At 41.6% G+C, this 19,414-nt stretch overlaps 1 long non-coding RNA gene across 1 annotated transcript in view; it reads left to right on the top strand.

Moving 5' to 3' along the window:
• Window positions 1-19,414, top strand: part of LOC139703631 (uncharacterized) — a 325,092-nt gene that overhangs the window by 41,747 nt on the left and 263,931 nt on the right. The window lies entirely within an intron of this gene.

The following is a 19,414-nucleotide window of genomic DNA, read 5'->3' as shown; positions in this document are numbered from 1 at the left end:
AAGAACGAACATTGTATATAAAAAGCAAATTCTTTATTTGTTGCAGTGGCATTCAAAAAACATGAAATAACTTGTATTGGAACAAAGCTATATTAATGTAAACAATCAGAACAAACATATATTAATGTAAACCCCTTTGGTGCAGTTCCTCTAATAATCGTTAAACAAATGGTAATGTAGCAATGGTATTTGAATGCAAAAATTCTGGCAAATGATCCAATTTTCCTCATCATCTTCAAGTGGAGGATTCACACTACAAAAACTCTGAACATTAACGAAGTGGTAAATCATTTTTTCCTGTTGCTTTTAATGCTATTTTACTCATAGTGGAAGAGAAACCCTCTAAATGTGTGATATTTACTTCTTATACATGGAAGGTAGTGGAGCAAAGGAAGGAGTGAAAATGTCCAATTTTATGGTTCCTTTGAAGAACAAAAAACTGTTGCACAGGTTGAGAAACTCTGAACCAGAAATCTGATAGAGCCTTCACACATTCCAGTTTTATTTATGTTTCAGATTTCCATTTCACTCACAAAAATACCAGAGAAAACTCAACCTAATAGAGGGAAGATTTATTTTGGCTCATGGTCATATAAATTTCAGTCTGTCATCGACTGAACACCTTGCTTTAGGCCTGAGGTGAAACAGAACATAATATGTGATGGCATAGTAGAGAAGGACTTCTTACCTCATGGCAGCTGGGAAGGAGAGAGAGAGAGAGAGAGAGAGAGAGAGAGAGAGAGAGAGAGAGAGAGAGAGAATGAATATGAATGAAGTACATCACTAGTTGCCTAACAAGTTTTTATTGTGCAGACTGTAGTTGTGGTCTTTCTATTTTCAGTGCTTCTACTTCACTTGATAGTGTAGTGTGCACTTGTGATAGAGTTCACATCATTTGTGCCTAATGTTCCAGGTACTTATTTTGAAAGGAAGATGAAGCAATGGTGCTAGCTTCTGATAAAGCATGGGAGAGGCTCTTCTGAGGGCAAAATCCCTAGTCAGTGTGTGGGCTTTTTTTTTTTTTTTTTTTAGCAAACTGTTTAACAGCATTCCAAAGGTCTTATGAGAAGGATTGATGGCCTTAGACAAAAATCACTTTGCATTTTGTACAAAGCTTAATAGCAATGAATCACATTTCCTGAAGATTGAGATGGTGACTTCCATTGTAGGTTATTGGGCAGCAAAACTCTTTCACCTAACCACACAAAACATGAGCACTACTGGGGATAAGGGGAATATATTACCTGTTCAATCTGAAAGTTTGCATGAATACCCTAAAATTTTCAGAAGCAATTTTTGTAGAGAGAAGAGTAGTTATGTGTAGTGTGCGGTTTTAAAAACTTAATTATAACAAATGACTTGGCTTAACAACACCCTTGAATGCTACTTGCTATGCCAGTATCTCAACAATTATGCTGATCCCTTGGTATCAAGGTACAGGATGGTTCTTCCCCACCCCTCTTTGTTGTTTGTAAGTGTCAAGAATAAATATGAAGTGTGGACATAGAAGAATAAAGAGCAGTCCCGTGCACCACTGGCCAAACTTTCTGTGTCAAGGAGAAGGTGAAGAGATGGAAGGCAAAAGGTAAGAGGGGACAGCCATGGAAAGTGGAAGGAGATGGGGAGAGAGCTAACAGATCATACCCTTCCATGGCTCAGGGGTCAGAACAATGAACTGGAGTCTTTAAAGGTTTGGTCTTATGTGTCAGCATCAGATGTCTCTGTTCTTATTTTCAATGAATCCAATTTCCTCGGGATAAGTGAGAACAATATTGGGATGGGTGTTGGAGCAAAGTTATTGACATTCTCAAATCTGGATGGTAGGTGGAGTGATGATATAAATATTATTAATACATTTGACCTGGTGTTTCAGTTTCCTTTTGTGGCCACTGAGCCCAGGGTAATGGGGAAGAGTGTCCCAGAAGGAAGGACCCACATCCAAATCCTGAATGCCACCTCCTTGTTCCATGGAATCTGCATCATATACTAACTTCATTCTGGTATATTCAGAGGCAAATTTTTAATCAGAAATTACATTAGTGGGTGAATAATTACAAATTAATTTTGACTAAATATGCTTTATGATCAGATGATTCATTGAATCCACATTTCAGTAATTTATTAATAGTAAAATGAATCATTAATTTGAAAGCACTAACAAGGTAAGAAAAATTTGTAAAATTTTACAAATTTGTTAAACTAATTTAAATACTTAAATTAGTTTAACAAATTTGTAAAATAAGACTCAGAAATTTCAGGATAAAATGTTCTTAAAATCGAAATATGTTCAACCGGAGAAATGAGACAAATCAGTGGAGCAGGCTAGAATTCAAAGACAAAAACCCACACAGATTTAGTCCTTGACAAGTATGACAAAACATTGGAGAAGAGATAACCTGTTTTCCAGCAGCATTTTTTACAAAGGCTATCTTGTAAAAGATTGAGACTAGATCTCTCTCACCTTGCATAAAAGTCAATTCAATATGGATCAATGGGCTATGAATTAGAGAATAAACTGCAATGCCTAGGAGAAAATAGTTAACACTCCAATGTAGCTGCAAGCAACAATTTTTTTTTTCAGTAGAATCCGTGAAGATCAAGAAATTGAAGAAATAATATGAAGCGTTAATAAATGTGATTTTATCAAATTCTAAGTCTTCTGCAAGGCAAATAAAATATGGAAAACCCATAGGAGGGGAGAAAGTCTTAGGTAAGTTCCTCTTTGAGAGAGGAGTAATAGTATGCATAAAGATCTCTAAAATTTTATAATAAAAAAACCCCAGTGAATAAATGAACAAATTAATTACTTTTAAAAGAAGAAAGAATTGTATATTTTATATACATTATATGTATATATTTATGAAAAAAGTTTACCATCTTTAAGAATTAGGGAAATTAAAATTGACGTTTTATCTCACTCTGGTTAGAATGACAGTCATCTGAATACAAAACATACTGGAGAAATTGTGGAAGAAAACTGATACTTTCAACTATTGGTGGGATTGTACATTAGTACACTCACTGTGATGTCATTAGGAAATTCCTCAAAACACTATGAATGGAAAACCCTATGACCCAGCCATACTGCTCTTTGGTATTTATTGTAAAATAAGTTGTTAGGATATTATAGTGATACATTCATACCCAGGCTTATAGCAATGTGATTACAAATATGCAAGTGGCCTCAATGTGTACCAGTGGATAAATGCACAGTAGAATCTTATTCAGTCACAAAGAAGAATGAAATTGTCATTTGCTGGACAGTGTATGGAAGATGGAAATATATGTTAAGTTGAAAAAGGTCAAACTCAGAAAGTCAAGGCTCATGTTTTCTCTCATGTGGGAGTTGGGAAAGAAAAGAGATATGTACTGGCAGATATCACAACAATCACGGGGAGATTAGTAGAGAAAAAGAATCAGGCACAGGGAGGAGGGAAGGATAAGCAAAAAGAATAAATGCTGGGAAATAATCATGACAAAGTTATATTGTTGTATTTTGTGCATGTATGATAACCTAATAACATACCCCACCTGTATATATTAATTCTGATGCACTAATGAACATACGGGAAAAAAGAAAAGGTCCATATCTAACCTGCAGTCTCAGTGTCTGAAGTTCTCTTCATCCCCATTCTTTTCTCCTGTTGTAGACACCCGTAAGGAGGAGTTTTTCCTCTCATGCCCAGTGCTATCTGGGATTCAAGGAGTGAATGGGAAGGCAGGTAGTGAATGAAGGTTGCACATTCCCTCTGGGGTACCTTCATCCCCATATTTGCAAACACTAGCCAGTTCCAGGAGAGTTACTCCCTACCTGCCTTTCCTGACCTATGCTGGGTTTTGTTGTCTATCTACTTCCTCTACTTGGATCTAGCAACTCATGAATGTGCTATTAGCATCTAAGCAGGTACTCCAAGCCAGTCCTCCATATGTAGGGCACATGATATGATATTGATATGTGTATGTAATTTCCACCCCCCCTCAGGAAGTGGTGATGTAAAGTGAGAACTTACTTTATTCTGCTGAGGCATATGGGAATTACCATGGCCTTGGCACAGTTTCATGTTAACCTTCATGAGTTTTTTTTTTTTTTTTTCCCCACCGTGGAAGAGTTTTGGGGAGCTTTTATACCTATGGAACAAAAATTATGCATCAGTAGGTTTATTAAATTCTTCCTTGGGGTCTTTATGTAAGCAAGCAAGGAGAAGTGCTATATAGATTCAGAAATTATCTTGTAGAGTTTCTAGCTTAAAGATTGCTGTAGAGAAGAGGTTGGCTAAGTTTAATGATACATTTTTAATAGCACAAGGATGTCAGATCAGATATAAAATGTGAAAACATATTTTAAAGGCACTCATATAGTACAAAATAATTATGGTTCTTGACATGCAGTATTCTTCCCTTCTCAGTCATGAGGGTCTGCTCAATGAAGGCCTTACACTGTGCAAGATCTCCAATACATATGCAGCTTTAGAGAAGTACAGCTTCACAGTGGACCCTTTGGGCTAAGTACCACAGTGTGCATGCAGAGTTGAAGTCTCCATCATAGCATTAGATAGAGAGTCTGAGAGAGAGGAATGTAGTCTTCAGGAAAAGGAAATAGTTTTAAAGCCATAAAGGAAGCAATCCCTGCATGATGTTAGTGGTACTAGCCATTGTGAGCTCGTTCTCAGCTTTAGTCATTTCCATCTTCTGCATCTGACAGCATTTCCCTGCAACATGAAATAGGTCTAATGTATCTAAAGTGCCAATGATCAAGAGTATATTGTGAAGAAAACGTAGTGAATGAGTGGTTAGGCATCCAAACCAACCCCCAAATCCTTCATATATTATACTCTAATGAGACTGACAATGGTTTTCATGTAAGTACACTCACCTATACTTGATGAATTATTTTATTTGATGTTTGGAGTATTTAAAATAATTATCTATTCATTCTAATTTTGTCTCCTGGCCAATTTGAGTCTATGGCCATGAAGTCATGTTCAGGGGCTGGGTCTAAGAAAGGTTCATCTTTAATGTCCAAATTTTTGTAACTCTTATTCTCTCTATGTATTATTTTCATAAGATTCAAAATATTGGGAAATCCCATATGACAGTCAACAGAGTAGTAGTAACTGTGAGGTAGCTAGAAGTCAATATGTCATAGTGCTCCCAAGAATTTTCTGCATCTAGTGATAGTATTTACATTACCTGGAATTTTGAGTCCATCATATTGTTCCTATAAATGTAGTTTATAAATAATATTGTACCACAATGACAAGGAGTGGATGTCCACACAGATTTGTTGCACTAGGAAACAGGTTCAGCTGCAATAAGTTGACCATTATACTTGTCATATGAAATTTGTCGTAACTTACTGTCTCCAGGAATAATGATAAAACTGTTATGCGGTTGACTAGATTCACATTAGCATGCTTTCTTTTTTCTTTGCATAGGAAGAAGGTTAATTTTGGCTGGAAAGCTTTGGTATATGAAATAAATAGATTCCCAAAGGGGAATTATTATGGTTTGGATCTGTGGCATGCCCCCAAATTTTCTTTTAATGCAGGAATATCCAGATGTGGAATGATTAGATTATGAGTGATGATCTCATCGGTCTATTCTAGTTTGGATGGATTGACTGGGTTGTAAAAGGTAGGTGAGGGGTGAGTCACTGGGAGCATGTCCCCAGGACATGCAAACAGCTCCCCTGCTTTTTGACCCACCATGACCCAAGCAGATTCCATCAGGTTGGCTCTTTCACCAAATCCTGCTTTCTCACCTTGAGCCCAGAAAGACACAGTCAACCATGTGTAGACTGAAACCTCTGAAATCAAGAGCCCCAAATCAACTTTTCCTTCTCTACATTGTTTTGTTGTGTATTTTCATTGAAGTTATGCAAAAACTGACCAAAATATACTTCCTCTTTAATAGATGTGGTTTTGACTTGTGTTGTTCCACAAAAGTTCATGTGTGAGACATCGGAAGAAAGTTTAGAGTTGAAATGGTGGAAGATGAACATTTTAACCTGATCAGCTCATTAATCCACTTTAATAGTTTAACTTGGTGGCAACTAAGAATGTAGGGTGTGGCTGGAGGAGATAAATAGTTGGAAATGTGATTCTGTTTAATGTTTTGTCCTTGGTGAATCTCTTTGTCTTTCCTGATTGCTATATCCAGAGCTGCTTTCCTCCTCTAGGCCCTTCTGCCTTGGTGTTCAGCCTCACCTTGGGCCCAGAGCAGTGGAGTTAGCTGTCTATGGTCTGACACCTTTGAAACCATGAGCACCAATTAAACTACCTGCTGTAAAATTGCCATCTGGTCTTTCAGTCATGGCAGCAAAAAAGCTGATTAAAATGGTAGATTTAAAATGTGGATTTACCCAAATAAAACCTGGAATTTTTTGTTAAATGTAGTGAAATAATAAGAGAATTATTAATGTAAAATTTGAATCTTTCAAAGTTTAAATTTTGGTTCCAGTAAGTTAGAAGATGTCAGTGAAAAAAAATGTATTTGTAACAAAACATGATTAATGTGAGGACAATGTCATAATTTGTATTTAAATGAAACTCTTGAGTTAATAGCATTATTCTTAACATTTAACAAAATATGTCAAGGAAAATCTTCTCACTGGATCATGCATAGGGCAGATTGTCAGACCCGCTGACAATCTGTAATTCCTGGTACAGCAGAGATGCTTAAGAAAGACACGCACACACACGTCTTTACTTTTTTCTCTCCTTCTTTTATAAAGCATTGTTAATTAAAACAAGGGGAAAGAAAAAACATCCTTTCCTCAGCTTAATCCTTATAAGCATGGATAAACATTCTCAGGAAAACTTTGTTTAAGGTCACAGTGCTCCATATTTCTTATCAATTAACTTGTGGTTAGTTATTTCCAGGCATATATATATATATATATATATATATATATATATATATATATATATATATATATATATATATATATAAATTTTACACTTGGCAGAACATTCTTTTCTCCTGTCTTCTTAAGACAGCAACAAGGACACAGTTCAAAGAGTTCATACTTTCTCACAGAACTCCTTGTTTTGCTAAGCACAGCAAAACTTAACTGTGTGCGTGAGCTCACAGCAGATGTTATGTATGGTAAGACAAAAATAAACAAGAGAGTAACATTTTCTGTGAACAATTTGCACAAAAGCAATTTAATGTTATTCACTCTTCTTTCTCCTCCTCCTCCTCTTCTTCCTCTTCCTCCTTCTCCTCTTCTTCCTCTTCCTCCTCTTTCCCTTCTGAGTCAACTCCCCCAGGTTTACACTACAGGAATGACAGCTATCAGATTCTAGCAAGGCTAGGTAGGAAATTGATTTCTAAAAGCTCAGAGCTTGTGCTTCAGGTTAAGCATTGTGTCAATACCATTGTTTCTCCAAGCAAATAAAGATGAATATAGGTACAGACTTACTAAGACAAAATGAGGGAGATGAGGTTGTGGCTCCATGGTAGAACTTGCCTAGCATATGAGGCCCTGAATTCCATTCTCAGCACCACATAGAAAAAAATAACTAAGATAAACATTCTGTGTCCATCTGCAACTAAATATATATAATATATAGAAAAACAAGGACAAGATGTCAAGGAAAATTTCCTTAAGCAGACATAATTTTTAAAATATATTTTTATGTACATCCAAATAGATGCCTTTTCCATTTTTTTAGTGATTCAGTCCACTTTCCCTCCCATAGATACATACTGTATAAATGGAAATTTCCCTTATAGACATCATTTTTTAAACCAAAGTATGTTAAAATATGCTGAAACTAGTACTTTTTGAAATCACATTTGTATAGGTCATTAGTTTTCCAAGCTTCCCCCCCTCCCGCCTTTGAAAATTAAACTCAGGGGAACTTGGCCACTGAGCCAAATCTCCTGTCCTGTTTTTTATTTTATTTAGAGACAGGTTCTCACTGAGTTGCTTAGCACCTTGCTTAGGCTGAGGCTGGTTTTGAACCCATGATCCTCCTGCCTCAGCCTCATGAGCCTCCAGGATTTCAAGCATGGGGCTCCACGCCCAGCTATATTTTCTTTTCTTTTGTTGAACTGTGTTAAGCAATGAGGCCCATTTTGCCTGCCACACAGTAGACCAATCCCTGGAAGGTGACTAATGTAAATGAGAGAGAACTCATTCAAGCAGAGTTCAGATGTGAGGAGGTAGGAGTAGCCTTAACTCTGCCTCTGAAGGATGGGGAAGTTATTATCATTTGTGTTTTGTTATCCTGTCCTTTTATAGGAGTGTGTTTAACAAATGGCATCATTAGCATGAGGTGGGGGGAGCTTTTGAATCTCTGATGTCAAAAGTTCACCACTAGACACATATACAATCTCAAGTGAAGAACTCATTGATTTTTACTTTTAGTTTGAGATGGACAAGCTAACAGGGAGTGCTTTTCTAAAGCCATGACCCTTTACTTCTGCCTGAAGATGTTCTGTGGTAACCAGGCAGAATAAAGCTTGGCATGTCTGCCTTCATTTTGCTTCTTTGTCCTTTGTTACTATAAGTGTTGGGTTAGATACTTGCTCACGGCTTTCTCTGTTCCTTTGCATGCTAATCATTTAAAGAGTATTCACCTAAAAACTATATAAGTTTTTATCAGCCCCAGATTTACCTAATCTCTCTTTCCTCTCAAGATGGGCAAAATTGGGGTATTCCATTTCAGACCCCTGGAGAGGCATCTAGAGATTTGTCATACAGCTTCCAAGAATGATGTAAGGCAGGCAGATCACCCACAGTGGGACTGCTTTCCTAAGCAGGAGCTGTCCTCTCATGGGGACTGAATTGCCTCTTCCAGGATCACAGATCTGGTACACAAGCATCCTGAGCACCAAGGGGAAATTGCCCCTAAGCATTAAAAAAAAAAAAAAAAAAAAAAAATCTAGAGGCAGTCTCCTTACAGGAGCAGGACTGAGAGGTGATCTGTCACTCCTTAACCATGGAGACCTCTCAGCCATGCCCCTGTCCTTCCTCCACACCTGAAGCTCATGTCAGCAACTGGAGGACAGAGCTGAGATGCTGGTTTCCTTTTGATTTCCCATTGTGGCCATGTTTATTAGTTGTCTTTCCTGCTCAGCACAATTACATTTTCTGTTTGGTTTTGGTGGTGAGTGGCCAGATATGATTAGTTGTTATCCCCAGAATGAGGCATTTGACCTATGACTCCCATGACATAAGTTCATGAAAACAACTTAGTCAACTACTGCCATTGTGACCTGTAGGTCAGAGGTATTATGTATAGCAAAGTCAATGAGATTATACACTCAGCCTGATGACTTTTGGAACAGACAATAATAACATTGGTAAGAATAAAGATTTATTCTGTTTTCCCTCAGTTTCAACTCCATTTATAAAATCATGGTGAGTACCATGGTATTCACTGAGTACTTTGTATGCCTGGACTCAACATGGGTACTTATAAGATTGCCTTCTAGACAGATACTGATTCCTTTTATACTGTGTTGTTCCTAAAAAGAAGTTTGTAGTGTAGCAGAAATAGAATAAGAAAGAGGTCAACAGTGTTAGTAAAGAACACAGTCACCAGGGGTTTGAGAAGGGGGGCTCTGGTGGAATAGGAAAAGTAGCAAATTATTAGCTATTTTATTAATTTGGAAAGGGGAATTTGGAGCTTTTTAGAAACTCCAAACAGAGACATACTCTTAACTCAGAGTTTTGTGTATTGTCCTAAGGTTCAGGATCTCTTTTTTTATTAGGGGAGCAGTCCAGTTGAGAAGTGGATCCTTCAGAAGACTAGCATTAAAATGGAGGGTTTATCTTCCAATGCTCTGGTGATTTACAATAAAGGCAGTTTCTCAAAACAGAATTCTTTAATTTGTAGCCTCCAAAAATGTATGAAGGGGCCCTCTAAATCCCCAAGAAGGGGTGTGTGTGTGTGTGTGTGTGTGTGTGTGTGTGTGTGTGTGTGTGTGTGTAGTCTTCTCAACTTGGCCAGAATTTTTTTAAAGAGATGATATTTTATTTGTTTAGTGTTTTATTAGCCCCCCCAAAATGCACCTCATTGATTTGGAGGCATTATTTTCTCCATTGTATTCTTCAGATTTAGAACCCTTTTTAGGTTAAAACATCTCCAATCTTGTCACTATAATTATATTTGATCTTTAGTAGGACCATTGAAATGCACAGGTTCACAGTGGAGAAGTCTTAGAATTCTTGCATTCATGCATTCATATAGATGTGTGTGCATGTATACATATATATGAATATATATTTATTTGTGTGCATATGTGTGTATAAGTTTCCTGTATTCCTAGATGTTACATACCTGAGATCTGCTGCTGTGCAAAGTCCAGTTTCTCTCAGGTCCATTCTGACATTGAGCTCAAACCAACTTCTGAGCATAATCTGAATTTTGAAATATTCATGTAAATTCAGAATTCACAAAACGATTTGTAACTGAGATCTGAGAGACACCCTTGGGGCACATCAATATGTAATGAGAAATCAGTGAATTTAGGGACTTCCCAGGTTTCCCATGCCTGGTTATTTGAGCTAATAGCAATTCACAAATCAGACAGAACCAACCTGCTAGTGATTCAGTGCTCAAACAAGGAGTTTTACAGAAAGAACAATACTTAACTGTATAGGTACACTGTTTAAGTTTATAGGGAGTCCTTGGTGGTTAATTAGGGTTTGGAATTAAGGTAGTCTGGTTTTAATTTTGGCTTTCTAATGTAGAAATGAGAACACAGCCTAGTAGACACAAAAGCTGGCAATCTCCACAGGATATTGTATTATCTGCCCTCATGGCCTCCCCTGGGTAGGGAAGCCTCCTTTTCCATCGTACCAAGATGGAAGATTCCAGGGTTCACTTAAACATAAGCTGACTTTGGAACTGAAAGAAGGCCTTGTGTCTACATGGAAGCATAGGTTGCCACCTGGATGGTAGGTGGGGAAGCAATGACAGTCATGCCACATCTTCTTCCTATAAGGCTGAGTTCAGGAGGCTGCTCCTGTGAAAAAGAGGGAGAGACCTTGTGGAGACCATCTCAGGACACTGATTCTGGGCAACAGAAGCACCTGTTTTCCATCCTCCATAGTGGCTCAAATGACTTGCTTGTCTTACATGATTGTGTGAGATTGTGTTTCAGTTTGACAGAACTTTCCGTGAGAAGATGCAGCCTTGAGACAGGCCCTGCCTTGGAAGAAGAATGCAGGTGGCATTTCCTCCTAGGCCTCATCTGGTGAGGCAGGAGCATTGATGGAGGGTGGAAATGACCACTCCCTTCCCTGGACCACTGAGGATTAGGATGTGCACATGCCTTCCTGAGATACCTTCTGAAAGAAAGAACAAGGCTTGTCAGAGAAAATGCCCATTTATTGAGGAACAGCTCTGCAAATTTATAGAGCTAGGGGTGGTTTGACAGTTATGACAGTTTTACAGATTGACAGTTGGCACGGGGTGCTTCCTGATTGGTGGGTAAGGATCATGTGAGTCAGCAGGGCTCACCATTGGACGGCTCTTCTGGGGGGGGGGGGTTAGTCTTTGGAGCCTGGGCGACTTCCAACATTTCCCCCTCTTTGTTATTAAATGAGAGTGGGCGTCGACTCATTCTGGCTGTTTCCTGCTGATTTTGGGTGGTGTGGGAGGATCAGAGAGGAGGGAAGTAAGGAACCCCCACAGGAGGGCAGGGAAGGCCGGTATAACTTCAGGAATTAGATCAAGGAAGGTTCCTTGCCACCACAGATCCATGATGATGTCAGTTCATTCAGCATAGGTCTTGACTGGAGGTATCATCAGTAGCCAGGAGTTGGTAATTCCTGAGGAGAAGCTGGTTAAATGCTTGATTAGAAATTTTACCCACCTGAGTCTGAATGAACTTTATGATAAAGGGAAGGAACAGGCACAAGGAGTTTTTATAGCCCAAATCTAAAGGGGTATCTGGGTCTGCAAGCTGCCTTGTTGGCATAAGGGGGGTTAAATGTTCAGCCTTGAGTGGAGGCTTGGGCATAAACAGGTGATAAAGAACCAGACAGAGGGTTTGAGAAGCCAGGTCATTCTGCAGCTAACTTTGCTTGGCATGCCCTGCAGACCAGCCTGTCCTGCACCTAACACCCTCAATTCCACTCTTCATTCCTAGTCCAATCTAGCTCCCTCCCTTCTCTATTAAGGCTGCTCTTCAAACTCTCTCCTACCTGGGTCTCTGAAACCAGCTTGCTTCTCTCATTACCTTTCCGAAATATCCCAACTTTCCAAACCAGCTTGCTTCTCTCACTTATCACTGTTCCCAGCTTTCCCTAGTCACACCAAGAAAGCACAGGCTTTGTAATAAAGAGGGCAGCTTCTCCCACGCTCTGAACGAAGGCGGCCAAAGGAGGACGGTGACCCATTGTTACCAGATTTCCCTTTGAAAGCAGTCAGATCTCTCCAGGTTTTATGTGAAACACCTCAACTTTAAATACTGATGGGGGGGTCTGGCTGGAGGAGGCCCTTACAGTCACTTGCCTTGAATCTCCAGACATAGGGTGAAGAGAGGACCCAAGAGGGGCCAGAAATGAGGGGGAGCATTGACAAGAGTACTTAATGGCAGGTGATAATCGTTGGCTCTTCTGATGAAGGTGTAGGAGCGCTGGGCTTAAGCCTGGAAATATGAATCCATGGGGTAAGTTGGTTATTAGGTAATTTGAATTTAGCCGCCAAGGGAGTGCACATAATCACCTGAGCAGGACCCTCCCACTTTGGTTTTAGAGGGGGCTTTTCCTCCGGTGGGCAACAGTAAACAAGTTGATCAGGTGTTAAGGAGGTAGGGTTTTGAGAGAGACTGGGGCCAGGAAGGAGCCAGTCTTGATAGCGCCAGAGTTCAGAGCATAGATGGAAGAGGAGGGGCAGGGCATAGTTTTCAGAGATGGGTAGGGGTTCTGTAGGCAATCCGGGAGGAACTAGGGGATACATGACTTCGAAAGGTGAGAGATTAGAAGGCTTCTTTGGCAAGGTCCTAATGTGCAATAAAGCCAATGGGAGCACCTTTACCCAGTCTAGGCTTAATTCCATGGTGAGCTTGGTGAGGGTCCTTTCAACTTTTCCGGAAGCCTGGGGGCGGTAAGGGCAATGGAAATTCGAAGGGAGTGATAGCGCGTGAGCCAGTCCCTGAATTATCTGCGAGGTGAATTCTGAGCCATTGTCTGATAGGATAGAAGTGGGCATCCCAAAGGGGGATTATGTGAGTAAGCAAAAAGATCAGCTATCATAGAGGCCCGCTTGTTAGAAGTGGGAAAGGCTTCAACCCATCCCCCAAAAAAGTATCTACCAATATATTTTTTACTTGGGGCATGTTGGTGAAATCAATCTGCCAATCTGCAGCCGGGGTATGACTGTGGGCCTGGTGAGAAGGGAAAAGTTTAGGTTTTAATGGAGTATTGCTATTGGTTTTCTGGCAGATCTGACAAGCGGAAGTGATCTGTTGTAGGAGGGTCTTATCACATGGGGAAAGGGTGAAAAAGGAGTGAAGGAAAGTAGTGAGACTCTGTGGACTAGAATGGAATAGAGTGAAGAAACTGGAAGAGTTGTTGGGGATCTTTGGGCTGATCCCCGGTGGTAACTGTAATGAAGAGTAGCAGAGAGGAGGTAAAGCTCTGTAGGGCGGCTGATGGAGCTGCTTGATCGGCCTTGGAATTCCCCATAGTATTAAGGGAGGAGTCAGTTTGGTGGGCCTTGCAATGGATTATTCCCAGTTTGGAAGGCAGCCTGGAGGCTCGTAGTAGGCCAGAAATAAGTGTGGAATTAATGACTGCCATCCCTCTGGTGTTCAATAGGCCCCTTTCTTTCCAAATGGCTGTGTGGGAGATCAGGATATGGAAGACGTATTAGTAATCTGTATATAGGGAGAGGGTTTTTCCCTCCAATAGCTTGCATGCCCTTGTGGCAGCTATGAGTTCAGCTTGTTGGTTGTGGTATTATTGGGTGGGAGAAGTTTTGCCTCTATGATGGATGAGAGGGAAATGACAGCATACCCCACCACTCTAACCCCTCTGTGTATAAAGGAGCTACCATCCGAGAACCAGACGAGGTCCAAAGAGGTCAGGGGTCCCTCAGAAATGGTGGTAGGGCAGGGTAAAATCATCTCTAATACCTCCAGGCATTTGTGGACAGGATCTTGTGAGGGAGAAGATGGGAGGAGGGAGGCAAGGTTTAATGAAGAGCAGGACTGAAATGAGATGGAGGGATTTTCAAGAAATGAGACAAGGAGGGATAGGACCCTGGAAGGAGGAAGTGACTGTAGCCCCTTGTAAGTGAGGAAATCCTTTAGATGGTGAGGGATGAGATGGTTAGTGGGGAGCCAAAGGTAAGCTTGTGTGCTTCTTTCTGGAGGTCGTGGGCCACTGCTAGGGCTCTGAGGCATGGGGGCCAGCCCCTTACGGTGGGGTCAAGCTGTTTGGATAGGTAGGTCACTGGTGCAAATATTCCTGATCCAGAACACCCAGACTTTGTCCCTGTTTCTCATGTACATAGAGTGTGAAGGGTCGGGAGAGGTCGGGGAGATGCAGGGTGGGTGCCTGGAGGAAGGCCTTTTTAAGGATTATAAAGGGCTTCCCTGCTGCTGAGGGTAGGGGTTCATCTTGGGGGCCCTTGGCCAGATAGCAGCCTGGTGAGGAGGGAGAAATTAGGAATCCAGGCCCTAAAGTAACTAGCCAAACCCAAGAAGGAAAGTATGTAAGTGGACCAGGCCTGGGTGCTGTATTTGATCCAAGAGTATTGTAGGGGAGAGTTGACCAGGAAAGAGGATATATTATCCATGTAAGGAGGAGGGAAGAGAATGCAAACATGGTAAGAGAGAAGGAGGAAACTGATTTATTGGCAAAAGGGGCGTCCTCACTGGAGCCAAAAGTCAGGAGTGCCTAAGTGGCAGGTTCGAACTGCAGAGATTGGTTGTCACCGAATCCTGACAGTTGAAGCTCTCATCCTGGACAGAGCTGGAGCCATGGCCAAGGCTTTTCGGGACCCCTCCTGGGGAGGCCAGATATTTCTAGGGCCAGAAAGAGGGGAGAGAGAGAGGCAGGGCAAGAGAGACGAACGGGAGCTAACGGGGAGGGTAAGCGTCTCTCTATCTGCAGAGTCTTAAAGGTGAGAGGACTAGGGCTTTTGTCCCTGAGGGCCACCATAGCCTTAAAGGCTGTGATGGGGTGCTTTTCTCCCCGCAGGTGGGCAAAGATATTTGCTCGACGATAATCAATATATTGCAAGAGGGTGGATTTGCGGCACTGGGGGTGAAAAGATTGGAGGTCGGAGGCCAAGGTTTGTCTAAAGAGGTGTGGACTATCTCAAAATCCTTGAGGAAGGACCGTTCAGGTTAGTTGTCGAGAATGTCTGGTGGTGAGATCTGTCCAGGTAAAGGCAACAGATCTTGTGATTCGGGGGCAAGGGGAATGGAGAAGAAAGCATCCTTTAAATCTATGACTGAGAAGTGGGTGGCAGTGTGGGGGATCTGAGACAGCAGGGTGTATGGGTTGGGAACCAAAGGATGTATGGGCCTAATGGAGGTGTTGATGAGTCGTAGGTCCTGAACTAAGCGATAGGACCCATTGGACTTTTTTACTGCTAGTATGGGAATATTGTAAGGGGAATGAACAAGACGGAGGTAACCCTTGGTAAGAAGGTCCTGAATAATAGGTTGTAGGCCCAGAAGAGCCTTTGTGGACAGGGTGTATTGACCCTGATTGGGGAAGGTGTTGGGATCTTTGAGATGAATGTTAACTGGTGGGCAGGAAACGGTGGAGGGGGTGTGGGTATCCCATACAATTGGGTGGACCAGGTTCATAGGTAAGGGGTCCTTTTTAGTATGGTGTTTCATATCAGTCTCACAAGTGGAGCAGAATGGCCAGTCTTCTGCCAAAAGGGCCAGAAAGATGAACAGGCCAATTCTGGGGTCTTACTGATGCCAGAAGCCTGGATGTTGATTGTTGTATTGAATTTAGAGAGAATATCTCCGCCGAGCAAAGGAACTGGACATTGGGACATAACTAGGAACGTCTGAGAGAATGGGAAGTTGTCTATGGAACAGAGTGATAGGGGAGTCTTTTTTGGATAGATGGTCTTTCCTCTACCCTGACAATGGGAGAGGTGGACAGCACTGTTTGCCCCTAGAATTCTGTCAGGACTGAGAAGGTAGCCCCGATGTCAAGGAGAAAGTCAACCTTGTGCCCATTCACCTGAATCCCCACCCTGGGTTCCTGTCTTGTTATGGCTTGGGACAAGGACCCAAGGCTCCGTCAATTGATTGCCATGCCCAGAAGTTTGGAGGGTTCCTTGGCCATAGGCCTCCTATGGGATCTAGGACAGTCAGAGCCCCAAAGACCTTCTTGTTGATATTTAGAGCATGGGGTATACGGAGTGCGTGGTGCGCAATGTCTCTCCTTGCCACACTTGAAGCAGGGGGTTTTGACCTGCGGTGATAGGTGGCGACCCTAGGAAGCACCCTGCAGGGCCTGGGCGAGCATCTGAAATTTATTGTGTTCGGCCTTGTGCTTGCGGCGCTCAATTTCCTCATCCCAGTTGTGAAAAACCTTAAAGGCTACCGCTAAGATCTCAGTCTGGGGGGTGGCAGGGCCTTGTTCAAGCTTTTTTAGTTTGGCCCGGATGTCGGAGTAGCTCTGTGAGAGGAAATATGTCATAAGGATATGACTGCCATCTGGGGTTTCGGGATCTATGTTAGTATACTGCTGAAGGGCTTTCGTAAGCCGATCCAGAAATTCTGATGGGGTCTCCTCTCACTTTTGAATAATCTCTTGTAATTTTTGGAAATTGACGACCTTATGTGCTGCTTTTTTGAGCCCAGCAATAATTCATGCAGAGAATCAGTCCCTACTCTGTATGCCAGCTTGTGTATAATCCCAGTTGGGAGTTTGATCTGGGGCAGCAAGTGGCCCCGGAGGGTGATTGGGATTAATTCAGTGAGTTTCATCCGCATGGGCTCTGGCAAGTTCCCAGACTCTGGTACATTCCTCAAGAAGGAGAGTATTAGCCAATATATTATGTTTATATATATATATATATATATATATATATATATATATATATATATATATATATATATATATATATATATATATATATATATAGGTGAGTGAGGCTATAAGCCTGGAGGACCCATTGAAAGTCTCTTATGTAAGTATAAGTGGTTGGATCTGTTGTGAATGAGCCCAATCTTCACTCGAGTTGTGTGAGGTCATTCATAGAGAATGGGACATGTACCCGGATAATGCCCTCAGGTCCAGCAACCTCTCTTAAGGGGGCCATGGTTTGTGGGACTAGAGAGCGGGACCTAGATTTGGGGGGACTAAAGGTATCAGCCGAGTCAGGAGGAGCACCTGAGGGGCAGGATGGAGTTGACGGGGGAGGTCAGTAGGGAGGGGGTTCATCTACAGATAGGTCGGGGTGAGAATGAAGAAGAGGAAAAGCCTCAACATAGGGGATCTCCTTCCACTTTTTCGAGCTCTCACAGATCTCTGAGAATTGCAGGATCTAGGGATCCTCCTGGGGGCCATTGACTTTGATTGTATAATTGATAGTAAGGCCAATCTTGTGTGCAGAATTTAATAAGGGCGAGTCTACAGGGAGGGAAGAAGAGGCCCCCATAGGTCAGGAGAGGGACAAGGGTGGTTAAGAGAGAAAGAAAGAAAGAGAGAAGGGAGTGCCTGTTCTTCCACCCCTCAGGATCTCCTGCTCATGAACCGGGCTTTATAGAGTCCACCATGACCCTGAAGGTCATAGTGGGGTGTGTTCTCTCCTCCAGATTGGGCGTCAGAGGTTTGCCAGATAGATGATCATGGTCAAAGCCCCTGTGTAGCCCGTCTGAAGTTGGATACCTGATAGGGGAACTCACCTACTGAAGAGCTAGTGTGAGTAGTAGCAGCGCTCAAAAGAGTGGACAAGGATGGCAAGCCTTGAGAGAGGGGGCCCTTGAGCATCGAGGCATTCCCCCTCCCGGGTTTCGGCACCAATGAAAGTCAAACAAGGCTCAGGCTTGTTATCGGAGAAAATGCCCGTTTATTGAGGAACAGCTCTGCATATTTATAGAGCCAGGGGTGGCTTGACAGTTATGAGAGTTTAACGGTTTAACGGTTTGACAGTTGGCACAGGGTGCTTTCTGATTGGGGGTAAGGATCATGTGAGTCAGCAGGGCTCACCATGGGTGGCTCTTCTTGGGGGATGGGGAAGTTAGTCTTTGGAGCTGGGGCAACTCCCAATACCTTCTTTAATTGTGGAAGTCTTGGTTTTCCTCCTTCAGTCTCCTGTGCTGTTACTAATAGAGCTGTACCACTTCACACTGTTGGGATCAATTGATGAGGAAGGGAAGGCTGAGAAGCAGTTGTGACACAGCCAGCCTTCGTGCGGGTCTGAGTCAATCTGTTTATTGTCAGAAATGGTCCATGCTTCAACTTAGGATGGACAATAGCCAATACACAGTCTTGAGAATATGTGCCTCAAAATTATCATTTCTCCTAATAAATTTGTGCTGATGAAGTTAACTGAAAAAAGAAAAACTATTTTCACAATTTGATTGAGAAAACTCAGTTAACTGTTTTCCTGGTGACACATTATTTTTTTTTTTTTTGTATCTGAGCCATCAGTCTGCTTTTGAAAACAAGAGTTGGCTCACCACGACTTGCCCTATGACACTTCAAACCTCACCTCAATGTATTCATCCTTCTATGTTCTCAGGTTTGAAACTATTTGTTGTGACCTTTGTCCAGTGCCACTCACTTTCACTTTCCTACACTAAAATAGTGACTTCAATCCTTTAATGTGATATCTAAAATCCTATAAGCATGCATCCATAATTCGCTTTGTGTCTGTCCAAGTGACATCCTCTGTGCTGAACTGCTTCCTGAGTGATGAGTGGGCTATGAACTAGAACACTACTTTTAAAACTCCACTTACAATGACACTATGATCCTAATCAGCATGTTTATTTGAACAATTTCAACAAGATTCTTTAATGCAATTGGATAGAAAAATGACTGTAATTTTGTTACCTGGTGAAAATTGGTGGCACATGTGTGTGGCAGTATCCTCTGTGTATAAGGTCTTTTATAAGAATGTAAAGAAAGTATTGATTTATTATCCAGAGTGTAAAAACAAAACAAAACAACTACAACAAAAGAAAAAAAAAACAGTCCATCAAATATTTTCCATGATTTGGGCCTATCAAAAGGGAGCATAAATAATGATGCTTGGCATTGATTAGTCCTAGCTAGTGTGTGTTTATTACAAATATATATATTTTGTTTCTTCTTTTGGTACCAGGGATTGAATTTAGAGACACTTGACCATGGAGCCACATCCCCATCACTATTTTTGTATTTTATTTTGAGACAGGGTCTTGCTGAATTGCTTAGTGCCTCACTTTTTGCTTAGGCTGGCTTCGACTTCTGCCTTAGCTTTCTGAG

The sequence above is a fragment of the Marmota flaviventris genome, assembly GCF_047511675.1.
Source record: "Marmota flaviventris isolate mMarFla1 chromosome 5 unlocalized genomic scaffold, mMarFla1.hap1 SUPER_5_unloc_1, whole genome shotgun sequence".
Lineage (NCBI taxonomy): Eukaryota > Metazoa > Chordata > Mammalia > Rodentia > Sciuridae > Marmota > Marmota flaviventris.
Note: the sequence above shows the minus strand (reverse complement) of the source record. Positions and strands in the feature narration are given on the sequence as shown.